Source organism: Protopterus annectens, chromosome 8.part0 (assembly GCF_019279795.1).
Source record: "Protopterus annectens isolate FY-2018-M chromosome 8.part0, PAN1.0, whole genome shotgun sequence".
Classification (NCBI taxonomy): Eukaryota; Metazoa; Chordata; order Ceratodontiformes; family Protopteridae; genus Protopterus; species Protopterus annectens.
The window spans coordinates 101,642,035-101,664,732 of NC_056741.1; positions in this window are offsets into that span (position 1 = coordinate 101,642,035).

The following is a 22,698-nucleotide window of genomic DNA, read 5'->3' on the forward strand; positions in this document are numbered from 1 at the left end:
TAAGGTAAAAATCAGCAACATTGACTGACTGCAATCTGTCAGAGAGCCAGTTGCAATCAAACTGATAACATAAGGGTTGATATTCACCTGGGAGAGTTTATCAATGATGCCCGGCTAGGGGACTGTGTTGAAGGCCTTTGCTAAGTCAGATTTGCCTTCACTTATGGTTCTGGTGAAGTTTTCGAAGACGTCTACCGGGTTTAACAAGCATAACCTGTCTTGGGCAAAACCAAACTGTGTCAGATCAAGGGTTTGGAGATCACCAATGTCCTTATTTATAGGGTCCATGATGATTTGTTCCATGGCCTGACAGAAAGGCTGGGTCTGTGGTTTCTGTAGTTTGATTCACACGTTTAATACTCTTGTCAAGTGGTATATGACAAATGAAAAAAGACTATTGCTAGTTTTACAAGTAACAAAGGGTCAGTGACACAAACGTTGTTAGCAGGAGCTATACTATCACTTTAGTCAAAATACCTCCTGCATGTCAGTGTATGAGAGCGTGCATGTTTATCTTCACTAGCGCATAACACATATAAGGGGTGTGTGTGTGTGTGTGTGTGTGTGTGTGTGTGTGTGTGTGTGTGTGTGTGTGTGTGTGTGTGTGTACATTTATATGTGTGTGTAGACATGCAAATATATGTGGCTGTATAAACACATAAGTATATACAGGAAACACATTTTAAACAATCAAAGCAATATATATGATAAACATATAATGATGTATGACACATGCTTATATTTATTTAAATTATATATTTCCATCTTGATAAGGGAGATAAGTGGTCTAGTCAACATCATACATGACACATGCATTCATTTATTTAAATTAGTTTCAATTTCTCTCTTGATATGGAGGTACGTGGTCTCTTCAACACAGCCATCTGAATCACAAAAGAGGCAAGTCTGAGAAAAGTTATGAGAATTCCAGTATTAACAATGAAGTACACCACTAAAACAATTATGTGCACTGCATACAAAGTTTTAATAAAATACAATCATTATCATATATCCAGCATATACAAATTTGACAGACATTCAAAAATACCTTGAATTGTAAACCAGTCAGTAAGAGATAGCAAGGTTGTGGTTTTACAACCAGATAAATATATTTAACTTAGATTACATATTGCATACATACTTACACACACAGATAGGAAAATATAGGGAAATATAGCAACTATGCAGTGTAACTCTACTGCAGTCAAATATTCAGGAAAGGAGTGAAAGAGCCAAACATTTTACCACAATGCAGGAAGAAAAGTAATTCATTTGGATGGAATCAGTGTTATACAGACAGTTACTGTGTCATTCCTGAATGGTGTCATTCACTGGGAAAATACTTTTAGTACGCTAATAAGATTCAAGTTCAGAGTTGTCTGACATGTTTTTTTATTGAAACGTTATAAGAGTTATAAGATTTTATTCTTCTAGAATCTTAGGACATTAGCAACTTGGGTTTGTTGCCAAGATTCAACTGTCCAAAGGAATGCTGTCCTGTGAAATAAGATAAACTGTCTTATAAATGTATATCTGCTTGAGTACATGCACTAATAAGCAACACTATTTCTGACCATATGAAAAATGAATACCAGCTAACGGAAAAAGCATGTAGCAGCAAGGCTGAAACAAAAACAAACATAAAAAATTCAATTGCGTAGCTGGGATAATCATTCCACTAAGTTTTACAAAAAAAACAAGCACATACTAAAGATGTAATTTCACTACTGCAAAGGCTGCAGATCTGGGTGTGACTAGATAGCATCTCTGGCTGAGGCTAAATCATTCAGCTAATCTAATAGCCTATGGGTGGGGGAAGGAAAATACAAAAGGACAAACTGTTAGCACTTCCCCCGCTGAAGTTTGTGAAGGCTGACCTGCAGTATGCAAAAAAGCTAATCTGAAAATCCTGCCTCTGTGTGAACATGTGACCTACATAGCACTAAAATGTAAACAAAGTACTCAGGCAAGCAGCTGATTTCAGAAACGAGATAGTGCCACTTTAAAGATATCTGAAACTAATGAAGAGGTTGTTGCTAGAAAACAACTGTATATTTCAGTGTTTAATCTACAAATTCAGTGCCTGCTGCTGTCAAAGAATAAATTGCCTATGTTAAATTTAAAAAAAATGGTAAGCTGGTATATTGCAATAGAAAATGGATGGCAAGCTGAACAGGTTCATAGTTATTAGGCATCTCATCCAAAGGAGGACATCCTCAGGACTGCAGCATACAAATGTACATGCTGTAGGAATAAAACCTCAAGCCTCTACATTAAGATGCAAGTATTCTACTTGTGGTGCTACTAACATAGCTTTAAAACTTTATACCACAATAGAGATACCATTTGCTAAACAAAACAGTTGCACATTGTAAATAGACTTGACATGAGCAGCAGTAAACTTCACTTCCCTTAAACCTCACAGTTCCTTGAAAATGCACTTGAAAATAAATTCCACCTGCTAACTCTAACTTGGGCATTTCACTGTCTCTCTCTCTCTCTCTCACACACACAAACATACCACACCCCTCAAGGCCTCAACCTTAGTGCAAGAAATCTGGACAAAGCCTAAAATAAATAGGGACAGATTATAAATATGGCTCTCTAACTTAGAAAATTGCAAGAATAACAGGATTTGTGTTAGTATGCATTTTTCTAAATGATATGATGTCTAAAACTGAAATGTCTCTCATTATTTAGCAACTTCAATCCTTTTTAGGAGGAATATGGGGCAAAAATCTGGACATTCTGCAAAAACTGGACAGCCGAGGGGTATGCTACCTCCCTCTTACACACACACACACACACACACACACACACACACACACACACACACACACACACACCCCAAATAATTCTGGTCAAACTTGAATTAATTCTGGGAAGGTTGCATTGAACGGCACCGTGCTTGATCTGAAGTGGGTGAAATCCTGGTAGCCAGTGATAATTGATCTGCAGCTCAGCAATGTAGTGCATTAAAGCATTTTTAGCAGAGCATTGTTTCATCACTACCTATTGTGTTTGCACATAAGCTGTAGTTATTTCAAACATTTGCCTTTTTTGATTACTACAGAGTACATTTACCCACCAGAGCTATTGTGTTTTGACTTCAGTGTGGAGCTTACCTAGTTGTTGCAGGGCTTGGCTTTTAAGTAAGGTAGCAATGCTTATTTACCATATATAATTAAAGCCACCCAACTACAAGTGTACTAACACATAGATACTGCTATAAGACACTGGTCTCCAATAAAATGTAATGAGCTTCTGAAAATCCTGTCCTTTTATTACAAATACTGTCATATGCATTTCAATACCCAAGGCTTATACATTATCTAGTTATGTAAATATTCTCTGCATGGCAACAATGAAAAGGCTTTCAATGCTGGTAATTCTTTAACAGTATGCTTACTAAAGCTTACTTGCATCTTACAATCTCCGACAAGCTTACCTGATGTTCATTAAACCATGGCTACTTAAACAGAGCAACAGGGCACTGTGACAGCATGCAGTTCCTGAATAATAAGAAGCATAAATCAACAGTATAAAAATCTGATAGAAAATCAGAACATTCTGCAAAATCAAGGACAGATGAAAAGCCACGGTCGTATTTGTGATCTACCTTGGATGGGGGAATACTCTGCACACTTACACTGCATAACTGCTCCTTGCCTTCCTTGGACACATCCAGAGCCACTACAATGGGGGGTGGGGTGCAATAAGCATGTCATAATTTGAAATGTCTCTGGCTGACAGTGATGGCTCTGACACTCATACCTCTCAACTTCAGAGCAAGAAATCTGGGCAAAACCATACATAGAACTAGAAGTGGGACACAGGCCCAAAAATAAGGCCAATTTTTAAATATTGCTCTTATTAACTTAGATAATAGAACAGTAGTAGATCTTGCATTAGTACAAATTTTCTGAAGGGTATAAAATCTGAAACTCAAATGTCTGCCATTATTTTCTAACTTCAATCTTTAATGACTTGCCACTAATTTGCCAGAAAACCACAATTTTATGAAAAACGTACCAAAATGTGATGCAAAAATATAAAGTTGCCACACAATACAGCTGGGAACCTTTCAAAAAAGGGACACCTTTTTAATATTAACACTGTTAACTTGAGCAGCTAACAAAATAAGAGCATCTACATGCATTTCTGAAATAAAAGTAATCTATAACTCTGATCATTACAGTTGTATATAATTGTAAACCCTCCACATTTTCTTCCAAAATTGCCATTTTGGAGGAGGGATTATTAGGGGAGAGCAACATTTTGAGCCAAAATTGGGGACAATTGAGAGGTTTGGATATTCCTAATCTACAAAGTGATTTGTACGTACATCTCAACCTCTTAATGCAGGAAATCTGGACAAGGCCAAATATATTGGGGGAACATACAAACACTACTAAAAATTGCTCTTGTATAAACTTAAGACAGTCTTGCATTAGCATGCATTTTTCTGAAGGTTATGACATCTGAAACTCAATGTCTGTCATTTAGTGACTTCATTCCTAAATTATATGACACCAAATTGCATACTTATGTTACTGGTCTCAAAGATTTAAAAACAGTGGAGACATTTTTTTCTGTAGTAGTAATGGGATGGAGATGAATAAAATTGTTGAAATTAGTTGCTGGAGCTCATTCAGCTTTCCAATAGGCCGTATGCAAATATAAAAGTAAGTAAATGATGTTTTTGTTTGTTTGTGCTTTTCATACACACAAAACTGTTCATCCTGGGCTGGTTTTATAAATTGAACAATGGTGAAACACACTAGTACTTTATCAGTTTCTATGAGAAAGTTAGCACTCAACGTTTCAACACAAGTATTTAGGAAGCTTCTGCAATTATTTTTTAACAGATCCCAGATCTAGCAGAAACTAAACTGATAAAACTATTATTAATGTGGGCTTATATCAGACTTCTGTTTTTTTTTAATATAATCTTTTTGATTCATTGTTTAAAACCTCTTCACTGGCTAACAAACTAAGTTACTCTACCTAATTCAATCAAAATTATTGACAGGCTGTATTGCTTTACTATCTAGTCCTGGTTAATGTATGATGCCAAATGTGCAAGCAAAGAGATTTCCAGATTTTGTAAACACAAACTCCCTGCACAAGATTGTCAGTACACTAACCAGAGTTGCAAACATATTGGATTTGGTCCTCACTAATATGAGAGAGTACTGGACACCCTGTAGTGTAATGTCTTTTCTGGTATGGTCAGACCACAAAATGGTCTCCTTTAAAGTAAAAATAAAACCTGGAACCCTAGCTCACCCTGAAATGTTCAGGCTAACGTCCTACCATGAAGTGATAACCTGGCAAAATTCCAAGCCCCATAAACCCTGAGAAGTTGAAGACTGCTGCCTACATGGAACTGTCCCTATACAAGCATGTTAATAGCTGCAGAGAGGCAGTTGTACCCGCCAGGAAGAATTACAGAACTAACTCAAAACACAAGCCACCCTGGTGGAATCACAACATCAGCAGGCTGTAGAACAGAAGGAAGAAAACCATGGCAAAAATTTGGAGGTGTAGCACTCAGTAGGATAAAAACACGTTCATCAAATTAAACAAACAACTCAGAGGACAAATAGAGTCTACCAAAGGCAAATTTGAGGTAAATTTGGCCTCCTAGGCCAAGAAAAATCACAAGGAATTATTTAGCTATGTTGTCATTAAAAGAATACAGAGAGTAAGTAACATGCCTAATCAGACCACCTCATGGTCCTCTCCCTGTATTCTGTCTCCTACAAGCTGTTGAGGGGAGATTTATGCCTGCCATACAAGACATTGTCAGAGCCCACCCTGATGGACCTTCTATATGTCTGCAAAACAAAGAGCAATAGAATTACCCACTCTAAAGACTTAAACCTTGCCTGTGATATAAATGTGACCTGCTGAAGAGACAGTTATGTATCCTAGAGACTACCCCTTCTCTGGAACAGACTCCTCATCCATGTGAAGCAGAATTTCTCCCTAACCTGATTGGCTGGAGGACAGGAAATTCATCCTTCATTTGGCACCTATGTCTCTAATGGAAATAGGCAGCCAGTAAATGGTTCATTTCCAAGGCCCTGCTTGTAAATGTTTCATCTCCCAAGCCCCTGCTTAAACCTATCAAGGGTACCAGAACTTGTCAGAGATTTGAGATTTATGGCTAGGCTTAAAAAGTCTTTTGTAGTGGTTACCCTAGTACACTCCTATGAGCCTAGGTAGTTCACATTAAAATCACCTAGAATAACAATATGTTATTGTTTTATTGTTTTGGGCAGCTGAGATGATAGTAAGAATAAGGAATTTAAGTTTGTAAACAGAGGCTGGAGAGGGAAGGTAGGTGACTTATTAGAAGGTGACTGTACTTCCAGGAGGGAGGTTTTAAAAGGATCCAGCTGGGTTCAGTATCTGAGGAGGCATTTGCTTGGGCAATGATCGTTGGTTTAATGTTGTTTTTATGCACAGTGAGAGTGCCTCCACCTTGTCTTCTGACATGTCTTATGTCTTGGAGATATTTGTATGAGGGAAGTAGATGCTGAAAATTAGGATTGTTTTGTTTGAGCCATGTTTAACTGACAGCTGTGATGTTGGGTGAGTAGGGTTGTGAGGATGGTGTTTATCTGGTCAAGTTTTTTAATGATGCTTTCAGTGTTAATTAACGTACGGGAGAGGGTGGAGGTGTTGGAAAAGTTATGGGTGTTATTTGGTGGGAGGGACCTGGACTGGATTCAGTGTTGGCTCTGAAGAGGAGTTATGAGCAAGATAGGGGTGAATTTATAAAGGTGTTTAGGAAGCTTGAGGTGGAGTTACTGGAGTTTGGTAGGTTTGTAGGAGATGAGGTAAAGGGAGTATGAAGCTGGAGCTGTGTTTGAGTGGAAGGTGGAGAATGGTGTGTATGTGTTTCAGCAACATAAATCATGAACTTGTACTATAAAAAACTGGGCAGATCTTTTCTGCGCTTACATGACTATGTGTTTGTGAAACTGCAGTTTGCTAACCAAATTCAAGGATATCATTTTAGTTCCACCAGCAGCCAGGTTTGGAATCCCTGGAGATTCAATTATGAGTCCCTTCTTTTTCTGTGTAGATATCAGCCAGGCAGCTTTTCCTGCTCTTTATCTACCTGTAAGACACTCCGATATGTCGGTGATGTCATTTTCTGCAAGCATCTACTATCAGTAGAGATCCTGTCCACAGACTTCCTGAATGACTTTGCTTTCTGTGTAAAACTAGCTCTCTCCTAAAATAGATTTATTTTAAATATCATCAAAAGTAATAGTGTTGAAGGATGAACACAGGATAGCAGCAGATTTCTTCAGCTCCACCAATTTCATTACACTGACAGGAATTAATTACTTAAAAAATTAATTTTTGAAGTAATTTTCTTTCTGAATATGTTTGTTTTATATAGTTCTTGAACTATATCTAAAAAAGAAAGGAAATCTTAACAATATTCCTGTCAGAAATCACTTTGGAAATTTTCCTGTCAGTATATCAGTCTGAAATGAGTTCCAGTAAGACAAATTCTCAAGACTCCAGCATCAAGAAAGAACTTCAGTCTCTGATAATTATAATCCAGCAACTTACTGCTAAGATGGATAAAATGGATACTAAAATAGACACCTTCATAGAAAAACTACAAAACAAATAGACTTGTTACATATAGACCTGCAACAACAGAAGATCCAGATGACAGGCATAGAAGAAGCTGTGAATGACATGGAAAATAGAATACAAGAAGAGGAAATCAACATTGAGTTTTTGCTGAAACAAAATACACATTTACAAACAAAGCTGGATGACCTGGAAAATAGATCTAGGCGCAATAACATTAGGATTTTTGGACTGCCAGAAAATATTGAAGGTAACAATATTACTTCTTTTTAACAACATGGCTCCCTAAAACTTTAGACTTACCAGAAGCATTCTCTTTTGGTATCGAAAGAGCACATAGATCTATAGCTAATACTAACTCTAACAAAAACTATCCTAGATCAGTTATAGTTAGATTTTTATCATCTTTGATAAAGAGATGGTTCTTAAATCTGCTTGGGCTAAAGCTCCTGTTAAGATTAATGAGACAACTGTGCGTTTTGACAATGACTATTCTTCCATGGTAATAGCTAAAAGAAAAGTTTTTCTGCCACTAATAAGGGAGCTTAAAAAAGCACAGTTTAAAACATACCTTCTGTTTCCTGCCAAGCTTAAAATCTTCCTTCCTGATGGTCCTAAAATTTTCGATGACTTAGACTCTGCTTTACTGTTTATCAAAAAAAATAAGATTTTGGATAAAATAGAAGAAATGGAATGGGCTAGTCCTTCATTAAAGAGACTGGCAACTGAAACTTCGTGGAAGACTTCAGAGAAGAAGAAGAGACTAAAAAACAAATGATTTGTTCGAGGTTTTTTTTCTCTCTCATCATTTTATTTCATTATTAATCTTTTTAAATATAGTTCCTGCATTTCCAAGAAGCAACAAATATTTTGAAAAAGATTTAATCAAAGTTATTCTCTGTGTGCAAAGAAATGTTTTGTTTCATAACTAGTCAAAATATCTGGAGATTTAATGGCAAGTTGTGATTCAACTTGTTTCTCTTTCTGAAAAGGAGAAGTAAGGTTAGTAATTTGATACATTTTTTTTCTTTATCTTTTTATTTTTCTTCTCCTTTTCTTCTTTTCTTTGTTTAAACAATGACATTCTATTTAGATTATGTAGTGGGTAAAGGGTGGGGGAAGGCAGGGAGAGAAGAGTAATGAAAATATGATTAATAGAATAATAACATATTTATTCCTTGTAAAAAGTTTATATGTTCTTCAAATGCTATTCCTAATTATACTTTCTTGATTACACTGCTTATGCTTGTTTGTAAATAATCTGTCATGCTTTAACTAATAATAATTAGAACTAAATAATAGTAAATAATATGTTTTATTTTAACTCTATTAATATAAACAGTAAGTAATATTTCATTGTATATACTTCTTATAGCTTTCTCTTACATTTTTTTTATTTCTGTCTTACACCCTTTTACTTTCTACTCTCTTTTTCTTTTCTTTATTAATATATAGAAATGCTTTTGCTCATATAGACACAGTAAATAATAAGATTTGCATAAAATTGAGTTGGGACAAAAATATTGAGTTTTATTACTTATTAATAATTTTGGGCTTAATTTCACTTACATAGAGGCTGTAATAACCTGTAAAATACATTGTGAAGGTTTTGTCATGTTTAGATGCATTTACACTGCTAAATGAATGTTTGTCACTAGTTTTTAATAAGTTTCCCGCCAAAATGTTAAGAGAGACAATCTGGGATGTGGGCTGTCTCATGCACAGTGTCCATGAGCTACTTCAAAAGCTTCAACTCTCAGAATTCTCACAGAGAAGCTGAAAGCAGCTAGTCTCACCTTTGACCTAGATATCACACTGACACATCACAGATTCAGCAATGACACTCTACCAGGAAATAGAAATGATACAAATGCGACTATGTGAAGGAAAATGAACTCTTTAACATCTAAATGTGAGTTATTTTATATAATTACTTAAATATCAATGTTATAATTCATAAAATATGTCAGTTATAATGAGATTAAATGATACAGTTTCTTGTAGTAAGTAAATGTCTTATTTTAGAAGGCATAGAAAATGAAACATTTATTCAAGTGCTTTTGAAAATCTACTTAACAGCAGCTTAATAATCTGTGTTAAAAACGTATGTTTCAAACATATACATTACTATAACTCATTTAATTCATCTGATTGACAAGCATAAATAATTTTATAACTCTATACTGGAAGAAATTGTCATGTGATATATTTTAAAGCAGTAGTATAGCATGGTTGTAAAATCTGGTTACTAAAATGTGTTTGCTGTGCATTATTTTGTATAAAGCAGGCAGATTTATTGTAGGGACAGCAAGTAAGATAGTGCTCAGTAAGGACATAACTCAGTGAGATCATATATATATATATATATATATATATATATATATATATATATATATATGTGTGTGTGTGTGTGTGTGTGTGTGTGTGTGTGTGTGTGTGTGTGTGTGTGTGTGTGTATATATATATATATATATATATATATATATATATATATATATATATATATATATATGTATGTGTGTGTGTGTGTGTGTGTGTGTGTATGTATATATATATATATATATATATATATATGTGTGTGTGTGTGTGTGTGTGTGTGTATGTGTGTGTGTGTATGTGTATATATATATATATATATATATATGTGTGTGTGTGTGTGTGTGTGTGTGTGTGTGTGTGTGTGTGTGTGTGTGTGTGTGTGTGTGTGTATATATATATATATATATATATATATATATATATATATATATGTGTGTGTGTGTGTGTGTGTGTGTGTGTGTGTGTATGTATATATATATATATATATATATATATATATATATATAAGTGTTTCTGAGAATCTGCATAACTATGCAGTATGATTTATAACAATTTCTATGAATATAATACTTTATTCTATTGACAATAATGAGTTTGAGTAAATGCTCATATACAAGCAATTCAAGGTTTTTTTGGAAGCTGTTAATTGCATTTACATGACAGAAAATAGATGCATCTTAATATATGTAATGTCTGAATCATATTAGCCAAAGTTTTTGATTTAAATGAATGTTAGAACCTATTTTTCTCTCCTCTTGATTTCTAACATCAAGATTATTTGAATGCTATTTGAATACAAGTGTTTTATATTACATGGGTGTATATAGTAGTATGAACAGTTTAAAAAAAAAAAAAAAAAAAGGTTTATTTTAGTTTATATGATGCTGTTTTACCAAATGTGTAGTCTTGTCTTGCTAGATAATTGAACTGAAAACTGTTAACCTCAGTTAAATATAACTAGTATTAAATTGATAAGGTGGTAGCTGAGGTACTGCTGCTTAGGGTAGGGGTTAACTTGAGTGGTAAATACTACTCTAAGTTGGAGTTTATAACTCAGGCTGGATGCAAGGTTTAATCCTTACATTATTTTCACTTGTTCATTGTTATTTGTATATAGTTTTGACATCCACAATATATTTTGTACATTCATTGTCACTACAAACAAAATTTAATCCTATACGAAATCCCATAAGAGATTCAATAAATACAGCTATATTTAAAGGTACACGTAAAGGAGGAGATGTAACATTACTTATCTTGTTATTTGTTATTTTGATCATAAGATTCTTAAGTTTTAAAAATGCCAAATGACATCTTTAAAAGGAATTTCTTTAAACATTAATGGATTTAATAATCCATGTAAAAGGGCAAGCCTAATAAGATGCATTAATTTACATAAGGCCAACTTAGTCTTCCTGCAAGAAACCCATCTCTTGAAAAAAGATATTGATAAACTAGCCACAAACAAATATACAGTATTGGTTAGTTCAGAGCACACTCAGAAAAAAGAGGAGTGGCTATTTTATGGAATAAAAGTATGCCCATTCCTAAAACCATTAAGTCTTATCAGGATGACAAAGGAATGTTTTGTATGGTTACAATACAAATTAATGGGACGACTTACACTTTAATTAATGTATATTGGATACCTGGAATTGGTATTAATACAGTGAAACATCATCTTGGTAAGATCATATCATTCTCTATAGGAGATATTATTTTAGCTGGTGACTTTAATTGTATACTACATGAAAGTGATACTACCACTATAGGGAAAAGAAGAATTACATCTAATGCAAAACATTTAAATGATTTTGCTAATTCTTATCATTTGAATGATATTAATAATCAGATAGATTCAAAGTCATTACCATACACCTTTTTCTAACAGATACAAAACTTATTCAAAAATAGATAGGGTCTTTATTTCTAACCAGATGGTAACAGATTTAATTAATTCCAAAATCATTTCATGTCCTATATCTGATCATAATTCAATTGTTTTTGAATTCATGATAAAAATTCTCATAATGTTCAGATCAAAAGGATACCAGCATACTTAACTCAACTAAAAGACTATAAAGAATATATACTTTCAGAAGTAAAACATTTTTAGACATAAATAATACTCCTGAAGTCTCCATTGTTTATGTTTGGGATGCCTTAAAATCATATCTATATGGACAAAGTATCAGATGGTATAATAATAAAAGGAAATCTTGGGATAAGGAATTGTTAGATATTCAAAGTAAATTAGACTCTTATAAACATAATAATAAAGAAAATATTATGGGCAAGAAAGTTATTGAAGAAATAAACAAACTAAATGAGAAATACAAAGAAATTTTAACTCATAAAGTTAAAATAACTTTAGAGAATACAAGTTTTGTCTTATTCAATAAGCCCCAAATACTTACATAGACTTAAAAATAAAACAAAAAGGTTGAATAAACAAAACCATATCAAAGAAATCTTTTCTCTAAGGAAAAGAAGAATGTTTCTAGTATACCAGAAATACTAGATGAATTTAGAAATCACTTTCACAAAATTAACCATAATAACATTAACATGGAACCTAAAGATAAAATAAAGGAGTTTATAACCACAAACATGAATAAAAAGCTTAATAAACAACAGATTAAACTATTGGACAAGAGTATTTCATATACAGAAGTTATTACACAAATAAATAAGCTTAAATCAAACAAAGCACCGGGTAATGATGGTATTATACCAGAGATATATAAAATCATTTCTAAAAGTACATATTCATTAATACATAAGGTTTTTATTTTGGCCCAATCTGAGTTAATAACCCCCCCATCTTGGCAATATACATTTATTTCGCCAATTTTGAAACCTAATAAAGATCCAACTAGATGTTCTTCATATCGGCCCATCTCATTACTTAATGTTGATTATAAAATGTTTATGAGTATCTTTGCTGATAGATTGAAGACAATCATTCCGGCATTATAGATATAGATCAGACAGGCTTCATTGTAAATAGAAATACTTTTGATAATATAAGAAGAACTTTAACATTAATAGATTTTGCAAATAGGAATAAGAAAGATTTAACACTTATTAGTCTTGATATAAGTTCAGCATTTGATTCAGTAAGTTGGGACTATCTGTTTACCTTAATGAAGTGCACAAACTTCTCAGATGCATTTGTAAATCTAATTGAGCATTTATACAAAGGAATGTTGGCTTATATTAAGGTAGGAACATATGTTTCACAAAAATACCCATTCTTAAAGGTACAAAACAAGGATGTCCACTTTCTCCACTATTATTCACTTTAGTAATGGAGCCTTGGGCTAATTTGATCAGAAACAGTACTGACATAGAGGGTTTTGAAATAGATGAAAATACAACATCCAAAATTCAACTTTTTGCAGATGATGTTCTAATTACATCAGCAGGACCTAATTCTTCTATGCAGTCTCTATTTGATAAAATGATGAATTTTAAAAGTATTTCTGGTTTAATATTCAATGAAGAAAAAACTAAAATACTACCTATATATACACGAAAAAATATTCTCATTAGTGATTTTACTAAATATGTACCCAATTCAGGTCAGATAATTTATTTAGGTATAATACTATCTAAAGATATTAAATCTATTATATATAATAATTATAATACCTGTTTTCTTAATATACAAAATCTTTTTAATACCTGGAATAATATGTTTTTACTATGGAGGAGAGACTTACAATTATTAAAATGATAATATTCCCCAAGATTTTATACTTAATACAATCAATAATACTTCCACCTACAAAAATAATTATCAAGAAACTGAATGCACTAATGTTAAATTTCCTATGGGCACCTAATAGACCTAGGATTGCATTAAAGAAACATACTAATAGCTGGTCTCAAGGGGGTATTTCTTTTCCAGACTTTAATTTATATACTATCTCTTCTATTGTAAAAGTTATTACTTTATTAATAGATCAGTCATATGTCACAAAATGGAAAGATTATTGGGAGCTAATTAGTATGCACTTCATGAAAATCTCCTTAACAGATAAAAATATGATTGTAAATAACTCCATGTTATGGTTACTAAAGGAATTTTGTACTTCACCTATTACACCTAAACATATGGTTTGTTACCCATTAAATATTATTATTAGTTATCATAACTTTATATTCATGCACCCTAAGTATAGGGAATGGAATTTTATTGTATTCCCTATAATGTATACTCAGGGTATGCTTTTGTCATCTACTTCTGAAGGAACTCATTTAACTATAGATAATGATCTAAAGTACTGGTATCAGTTGATATCTGATAATAAAGTTAAAATCTAGATTTCTTAAAACAAGAATTTGATCTAAGAGAAACTTGCTGGTTAGAGGTTCAGACCTTTAGACAACATCTCATTAATAAAATAGATCTAATGTCTATAACAGTTAAAGAATCTATTCCAACACTGATTGATTACTTGATATTAAATTTACAACATAAAGTTTCTGATAAAGGTAAACTTTCATACATGCATAAAATTATCAGACAAGAAACTTTTTACAGTGTAGATTCATACTGGAATTATTTCACTTCTATTAATGGGGACCCACCAAATCAACAAGATAAACAATATATATTGGAATCTGCTTATAGAACTACGTCTTCCATTGTCTGGCGACTTTATACATAGAAATTTTTACATAGATCTTTTTATACACCTTTGATGATGAATAAAATAAATAATAAAGATAATTTATGTAAGAGATGTAATGTAGAAATTAATGCTGACTGGGCTCATATGTTTTATGACTGTATAAAATTGAAAGAATACTGGAAGTCAATTAATGAATTTTTGCAGGCTCTTTTTACAGATAATTTCATTATTTCTAAATCTCTTATATTATTCAACACACCTGTACCTCAAAGTGTTAAAAAGGTTAAGCTTCCCTTGTTATGGTCTATTCTAGCAGTGGCTAGGAAAATAATAACTAGAAATTGGATTTCAGATACACCTCCTTCATTCAATGAATTTAAAAATGTTATGAATATAGTGTGCCATATGGAAATAAACACAATTAGGGCAAGAACAAATAGAAAAACATCTTATTATATTGTATGGGATAATTTACAAAATTTGTTAAAAAAATTTTAATTTCAATAACATGGTATTTTAGTTTAATTAATTGATCTGATTGTAGTGGATGTCTTTGTAAATACTTTAGTTGTTTTGTTGAATATTATAATAATACCTATTTTTAATTACTTGTATAAAATTGTTATGATATTTCTCTTATATGTTAAAACAATAAACCTGTTTTGAAAAAAAAAAAAGTAATAGTGTTGTTAAGTTCTCAGGTCTCTACATGTTACCCATCCTCATTTCAATCAAAATATGAAAATCATCAATGTTACGTACGTCGGATACCCTGGTTACCTTGCACCTTCCTTTTAAAGCCTATAAGCCTGTATCCTAAACATCTGTAATGCCACAGGTATTATACTTAAAACATGCATTTAGAGCCACTTCTGTTCTTTCTATGATTCCCAACTTGCTGGTCATGGCTTCACACTCATTTTTCTTGCCCCAGGGCCCTACCTGTTAGTTATATATTTATAAATCTGTAGTGTGCTCCTCACTACCCAGCAGATTAACTTAGTCCAGAGTTATATCTGTCATTTTGTTCTACCTGTTTCTAGACTTATCCATCCTTGCAAGCTCTACTCCCTGCATCACAGGTTCCACCGAAGTATTAGGTCATGATCATTTTATCTTTCATTAACCACACAGTCAGGTCACAAAAACCTACAGAGTCCTACCATATATCTCCACTCCTCAGCTTTGCCTGGTTGTGCCACACCAGATCCTAATGGCATCTTCAGCTCCACGAGGATCAAGTTCACATGCTCACAACCAAAAACTTTCATTGCACGTGATCTTCTAAATTATAGCCCGAGTACAAGCATTCCCAGAATATTTGCAAGCAACAATGATGCAAAAAACAAGTTTTTACACAAGGGGGGGGGCATGAGGGGCTTGCCCCTAAATGATCCAAACTTCATTATTCTCACTGTGACATTGCTGCAGCTTGGAGAAAGAATAGTTATTGACAGCAGTGTAATGTCTCTCTTAACTTTTTTTAAGGTGCGTTAATTTCAGATTACCCTAAACGTGCTAATAAGCCCACGTACAGATCATGCCTGCAAAGATATGAACTAAGAAACTGAACAAATGATAGTTCTAGCACTTGAAGATCAAGTCTGATGGATGAACAAGAGAATATCAAGTGCTCCATGAATGTAAAACCTGCATTTCTATTTTCGCCTTATATTTCTTAAGCTCAGCCCTCAACAAATGGAATAATCTCTTCAACAAGCTAAGGCAAATCTTTTGATGCAAATCCTTTTTTTTCAAACTTTCAGCAGTATATGCTAACCCAGTTGATCTGCCAAGGTATAGCAGTCTACCTCCATCCTTAATCCAACCCTTCCACTGTAATATCTGCTTCTGGCAGTCTTTAGCCCTTCCACCAAAGCATGCCTATATTGAAATACCCAATGGCAGGCAGTAATAGCAGTTGTTCATAACTATCTTATTTTACTAAACCACATGTTCTCAATAAGTACTTACTGTATCGTTTGTTTCACTTTCTCTTATTTATAAGATCACCCTTCCTTGCCCCAAAATGTGCACTATGACACACTTTAAATACCTAAAACTGTAATTTGTAATCAAGGGTGTAGTTTAGGATACTCAATGCACTCAAAAAAGTTATTTTTTTCTGAGAATTTGGTAGAAACCTCAAAACTCAAAAAGTACAGAATGTTTAGAACTATATAAGTGTATGCTTACAGCATAGAAATGTACAAAGAATGCTTGTGTGAAAAGAATGCATCTCTAAAATAGTTTTTTAGGGATATCGATGGTAACAGTTATCCTATATGCTTGGGTAGCATTTTGAAGGTTGAGTATGTTTTTTAAAATAAGTGGATGGTGGGGGCAACAACATTAAGTCTGAGTGCAAATATCTGGCTACATCTTTGCATGTAATAGCCTTGTACCATCGCTATTGCCATATTCTTATTACAGCAAATACCAGCCCGGTTTTGTAACTTGCTTAAGAAATGCTTCTTGAAAATTTGATCAGACATGCATGGAGTAATAAACCCTTACTCAGCATGTCTGGTTATCAAATAGGATTGTGAACCCTGCAAATTTTTGTTCCAGTTGCAGTAATTATATTTCTAAACCACCTTTCATATGTCTTGTAGAATACGTCAATAGTGGAGAGCACTGCACTTTGGGTAACCATGTTACTCAGTAGTCTGGATTTGTACTTACACATGATCCAGTGTTCTCCATTATCGATGAAGAATACTGCCATTGTATAGTAGCTTATCTCAGCTCAGTTTTTATCTCACTTGACCAGTACCACAAAATAGGAAGGCATGCCGGATATTGTACAACAGTGACACCTTTAGCAGAATTCTCAAGGTCAGTAGTATATAACTCCAGAACATTGGTCTTTTGAGTGCAGATGTCTAAGAATGAAAATCCCTTCCTAATAGGTTGATTCTAGAATTGCTCAGCAGTCAATTAACAGTCTAGCCAGAAGACCCCCAAGCCTTGTCATTTTATATTTTCTGCCAGTTTTGGTAGGAAGGTAGTATTAGTTTAAGGCTAAAATGACTTTCAGAAGATAGTGAAGAAGGTTGGACTGATGATCCACACTTGTTTGATTCCATTTTGGATGCTGAATGCATTTGGCTTTGAGTCATTGTAGAGTGCCTGAGACAGTTCTACGAGAATCAGTTTAGTAGCACAAGGTTTCCTTTAAGACAAATCTGCCTGTTGTAAACTGTAGACTACATTATAGGTGTTCTAATATCACTGTAAATCAGATTATTTAAACCAAATTCAGTGATATGCTTATTTTTTAGTTTTAATGTATCTCTTTTTTGCAGAAAACTTTGCTACAGATTGTAAATTCATTCATTTTCTGATTAGTGGGTTAATGTAGTTCAGGGTACAGGGGAGCCAAAGTCTATCCAAGCACTTACTTGGTGTAAGGCAGAAATTTCAGTGGAAATCCTTAAAGATAATAATTCATTTAAACTGCACAATCATCCTGAATTTTCCACTTAAGCAGTTCCACTCAGTTAATTTCTGCTGGACAACAAGAGCAATATTTTATGAAGTCATCTAATTTTGTAGCTCAAGTTGATAACCCTACAATTTTGGACATCTCCAGAGCTGCAGAGATACCTCTCCGAAAACTGAAGTCCTGAATTCAATGTTTTGTGCAGCATTTCACTGTGAGTGGCCTTGAGGACAAACCAGAAGGAATTCAGTGTGCCATTAAGGCATTTAATGTTTTTTTTCTTTCAAAAAGGAAAAAGTCATGGTGACATCACATTGGGGTTGAAAGTATCAGTTACTTAGCGAGAAGAAGAAAGACATATAGAAAGTGGCTTTTCAGCACTAGTCAGGTTTTTGTTTGTGTTCTTTGTATTATTTTTTATTTTACATATGAGTTAAGTGTTGTGTCAGTTAATCCACTCTTCAAACTTACCAAGTGGCCGCGTCTTTTTATGCAAAGACGTGAAAGCTGTTTCTATTACATGGTTATGCAAGCACAACACATGCAGCACAAAGTTTATACCTCTCAAATACCCCTGATTTTGCATAATGTTATTGAATCATTCCCGTAGCTGTCCATGATTTTTTGTAGAACGGCCCTGATTTCACCTCATGTTTTTGCTTTGTCCCGCCCATGTAAAACTTTCAATTTTCTCATAAATCACTGAGGATTATGGTGAGTCTGCAATGCCAGACATTAGACGTTCTTACTTTTATTGTCCTGAAAAAAATATTTTGATGCAAAATATGATTTTCTATTGAAAAAAAATGATATACTGCCTTAGGCTGTGTGTAGCATTACTGTGATAGTTATTTACTTACTTTCTTAAAATAAACAGAGGAAAGAAAAGACCCAGAGTACTAGAGCAGGAACTGCAGGAATGACCTGATTTTGCATCATTAAAGCAATAAGTGTGATGACGTGAAAACAGGAAATACCGCACTAGTAAGTCTGTGGAGAGACATAATTTGCAAGGGGGATGTTATAGTAAAATTAAATAAAAAGAATAGGCTAATAACCTGAATTAAAGAGCAGGAAGCCATCTAATCATCTCAGAATAAAAAAAAAACAACCTTCAAGTAAGTGCAAAACTCGTTGAGCATTATCTTTAAGATTATAGAGTATGAAACTCCGCAAAGCCAAGCATAAAACAGATGTCTTTTCATTGATGTAGACAGGTCACTTTCAATGTCCAGAAGCTGGTGCAGAAACCTCCTGGTAAGTCTCATCTCATGTTACCTTTGATAGTGTTACAGTATCTGTCAAAGTTCATACCACCCATCTAAAATAACAGTGCCTCTATGATGCTTCTGCTGGTAGCATGATATAATATGGTAAAGAGCAGCAGAGCAAGAGAAATGCTTTGAGTTAGTAATGACATCAGTAACCACTGCATTGAAGTTAAAGTAATATTACATTATCTTACCTACAATCCTACTAGTTAATGCCAGTCAGGAGCGGTCTTAGGTCAACTGGTGCCCTAGGAAGGAGTACTGCATAATTTCAGTCTACTACTGAAAAGTAGAATTAGAGGGCCCATCTGAGGGGATGTGTTTGCTAAGATATAGTAACACACACACACACACACACACACACACACACACACACACACACACACACACACACACACACACACACACACGCGCGCACACACAGTCCCATCTTCCATCCAACTACTCACTCTGAAAGTGTCCCATCTTCCGTCCGTTTCAGTTTCCGCTCGCTCCTAAGTATCCATCCATCCCGCTTGCGAACCCGAAACCGTCCGTGTCCCGCCTCCATCTTTAGTGAAGTCCGTCTCAGTTCCCGCTTGCGAACCCGAAACCGTCCGTGTAAGCTCCCGCTCGCAAACTTGAAAATATGAGCACTGCGTGATGAGCGATGATGTCAGCACACCCGCGACTGGACTTCTTTCTTCTTAAAGAAGAACGCGCCCAAAAAAAAACTTTTTTTAAAACTAGTCAGCCGATTCCAGGGGGGTGTAAGTGCACCCCCTTGCACCTGCCTGCGGGCACCCTTGCCCACTGCACACAGCTACACACTGATTTGTCCATGGCAGTAGTTATGCAGGGCGTCTGTGCATAGATACATACTGCTGCCACATATGGATGATTCAGAGTATGTAGAGTACTCTTCAAAAACATCTACTACATGCCAGTAAATACATATCTGTTACATACCTTTCCTTTGTATGTGTTTGCATTTTTCAGTTCCGTGTGTCTTTTTTTTTTTTAATTGATATTTTTTTTTCTGTTGCTGTTGATGTTGCTGTTGATGTAGATGTTGGTGTCTGTCTGTCTCTGTCTCTCTGTCGCTCTCTCTCTGTAACAGCAATGGAATGATTGCATGTGTGGACAGCAAGTACAGCCTGCTTTTCTAGGTATCTGCACATGTGCATGTGATGGTCTCTGCACCAATTGGTGGCCACCATTTGGTAATTGCATGCAGCCTGCTGTGTGGTAATTGCAGTACTCACTGTCATAGCAACCCAATGCTATAAATTGCTAAGTCAGGTAGGTGTAGCCCTTTCAGCTTTCCAAAGTGGGGCCCATGCTTGTTTGCTGTGGACACTGTTGTGTAAGTCAGAAGGTTGGTATACATTTTATATCTGAAGCTAGGGGTGTAGCCAGTGATTTGAATGTTGTACTCAGACCTGAATGTTGCCACTTCCAGTACACAGTTGTCAATATAGAATTGTCGTCACCTCTACAAATGCTAACACAAGATACATGGGAGTATGTAGTTTCTTTTCTACTTATACAAATAGCTGCCATACATAAGTAGTTATTGAGATGTATTCATTTGTCACATGAACTGTTTCTGAACTGCTATACTGTGAATATGAATGTACTCACTTCTGCACAGTTTCTGCTTTTTTATTGTTGACATTAGCACAGGATGCTCAGGAAAACTGGACAATTCCAGTACTGAGTATGCCTACCTACATCCTTGGTGGACCCTGAACACACAGGTATTTTGTACATTTGGGTGGGGATTGTCCTGCTATGATACTGTGTGGGGGTTGTAAAGTGCTACGGTAACATTATTTACTGCTAGAATGGCTGGTTCTGTTATCACAGTCATGTAATGCAATTCCACAACAACTGCTGGTAAAGTTCCACAGAACAGGTTTTGTGTTATGGCATTCCTATCTTTCCTTTACATTCATTCATTCTGATGCATGATATATCTATTTCAGCAACAACCTGCTGTGTTTCTACTGTGGCTTAGTGGTACTTCATGCAGTGTAGTGTGTCCAAGGTTCGAGACTGACAGTGGTGTTTTATTTTGCTGCTGAGCAGAACAAGGGCCCTCACATGCAGGGTGACTAAGGCACTTTTAAGCAGTTGTAAGCGGGTTTGCGTGGGTTTGCGTGAAGCTTAGCAATACTTAGCTAAGCGCACACTCGCGCAAACCCTCTAACTACTGCTTAAAAGTGCTTACTCCCGCTAACCCTCGTGCTTATTTCTTTGAAAGAAAAGAAAATGGGGAAATAGGAAAGTGGTGAAAAAGGGGCACAAAGAGGAAAAGACAGTAGGGAAAACAGTTTGGGATGTGCAGGACAGGTGTAGAGAAGGTCCATAGCTGCCCATTTCTTTAACAGCAATAGCTGTGCATATGCTAGAAATTTGGAGGGAAATATGAAACCTTCCATCCCTGAGAGAGGGTTGAGGACAACAAAGTATGTTGTACTGCCAATTAAATATCAGTTTATGTGTCCAGCGGACATGTGTGCAAAATGGGCAGCTATGTATCGGGCGTAATTTTTTTTTTGGGAGCAGATTGCCATTTTTTTCAGGTGAGAGTGGAATGTGGGGTAGGGAAGTGGGTATATTTGGGGAGGTAGGTTGTGTAGGTAATCAGACAAGACAAACAAGATGCATACAGGGGCGCAATATGACGCATGTGGTGGGTGAACACCATTGACGGGGAAGGATGTTTGGAAATCGCAAGCCCATGAGCCCACAGATGGCAACAATGGAACTGAGATACCTACCCATGGGCAGTCACCACTGCACCTTTACAGCCCAGAGGGTGGTTGTGCTGGGGGCTGCATAGGAGGGGCAGGCTCACCCATGAGTTGCGCCACACGTGCCTTAAGCTGGCGTAGAGGATCGGAGACTGAACACTCAGTCTCCCTACACACCACAGCCCAGACCATTTGGAGGGTGATAGGTGGCCCTCCTTTGGCCACGCTTGCATGGGGGGGGTGAGCCCCATCCCCTGCAGTGCTTCCACCCGAAGGTGGTACAAGGCCAACGGAGGAGGAATTCCCGGGCTGGGCACTGGACCTGCTGGTGCCAGGTGCCATCGCCAGCTGAGGTGGGACAGGTGGGTCCTCTGGGACTGGCCTTCCCATACGTTCTATGTTTAGGAGGATTTAATGACAATATGGGTTGGTAACAGCCAACAGCATTCCAAATTAGTTGTAACAGCATGCAGTAGTATTCCCATTAACCTAACACACCAGAGTTCCAACAGTTGAACAGCAAGCAAAACACATGCATATATAGAACAACAGTGGAAATTCTAACAGCATGCAGGATTGACTGGTGGCAACAGGCCACCAATACTGTGGTATTTGAACAGGGCACATGCATCAAAGTAAATGCAGATATTTATAAACCAATA